Below are 1,554 nucleotides of genomic sequence, written 5' to 3' on the forward strand. Positions count from 1 at the left end.
GAGGGTGTGAGGGTTAATTTGCATATTACCTCTTTATTATATAGGATTCTTAAAGAGTTTTGTGGGGTATGGACAACAAAAGGGGCCCCACACGCTAACCTGACAAGTTCAGGGAAGTCTTGCAAACTCAAAGGCCTAAAGTAACCACAAAGGATGGTCTGAAATTAAAACTTTAACTAAAAGCAGTTTATAGTGGGTATCATGTCCTAGGCTAGTATCTTCCCTGACAAGGTCAATCTTTACGTTAACTGAGTCTATCATCTTTTTGCATCTAAGATAACACCTATGAAATGTCAGGGTAACTTGTAATTTCCCTTTTTCTGGACTCCTCAGGGCACAACCAAATGTGCCTGGGAGCCAGGAAGGAGATTGTAAATGCCGTCATTGTTATTGTTGTCATGTTAATTGTTTACTGTTAATGATCCTGCACCCACCTACATAAAAGAAGCATGTGTCTATCATTTTACATTTTATCCAATCCCAGAAGTCCCCCCTTAGCTTTCTCTGGCCTCCCTAATCTATCACCAGTGGATTTCCTGTAGCCCCCTTATGTCTCCTCCTTGGATTGTAGTGTACAAAACAAGGTGAAGAACTGCCATTCTCTGGAGCATTATCCCAATCCGTTGAGATTCTGCTTCCTGGCAATTGTCTACAGTTTGGCTCAAATAAACTCACAAAAATTCTTTACAGGTTTGAATGTTTTTACCTTAACTGGGGGTAATGGAACATTTTAAAGTTGATAAATACTAGCACCTGTTAACAATTTACAGGACATGGAATTCGGATTCGTATGTAGTCTAGTGAGATTGTAAAGTTGTTTGCCTTTTGTGTTGTCATCTTCTCAAGGCACATGGCACAGCTTTCTTTTCCAGTTCCTACCACCTAGGTCAGGGGTCCTCAAACTATGGCCTGTGGGCCACATGCAAATACAAATATTGTATTTGTTCCAGTTTTGTTTTTTTACTTCAAAATAAGATATGTGCAGTGTGCATAGGAATTTGTTCATAGTTTTTTTTAAACTATAGTCCGGCCCTCCAATGGACTGAGGGACAGTGAACTGGCCCCCTGTTTAAAAAGTTTGAGGACCCCTGATCTAGGTCCTCTTCATACTTTTAGGTGGCTCCATCTAATTCCCACTTTAGGATTAGGAACCTAATGTTTGGTCACTTAGAATGGTATCCAGGTTTTAAGAAGTAGGTATTCTTCCAATACTTCTCAGCACTCAAAAGTCTGAGGCTGCCCAAATGTGCCTTTGTTAACGAGTTCAGAAAAGTAGTAGAGTTTAGATTATCAATAAAGTTATTACTATTCTATCTAATAAAAGAGTAATATGCAAATTGACCATCACTCCAACACACAAGATGGCCGCCCCCATGTGGTCAAAGATGGCCGCACCCATGTGGACACAAGATGGCCGGCAGGGGAGGGCAGTTGTGGATGATCAGGCCTGCAGGGGAGGGCAGTTGGGAGGGCCAGGCCAGCAGAGGAGGGCAGTTGTGGGCGATCAGGCCTGCAGGGGAAGGCATTTTGGAGGGACCAGGCCATCAGAGGGGG

This window comes from Myotis davidii, unplaced genomic scaffold, assembly GCF_000327345.1.
Source record: "Myotis davidii unplaced genomic scaffold, ASM32734v1 scaffold183, whole genome shotgun sequence".
In the NCBI taxonomy this organism is placed as follows: domain Eukaryota; kingdom Metazoa; phylum Chordata; class Mammalia; order Chiroptera; family Vespertilionidae; genus Myotis; species Myotis davidii.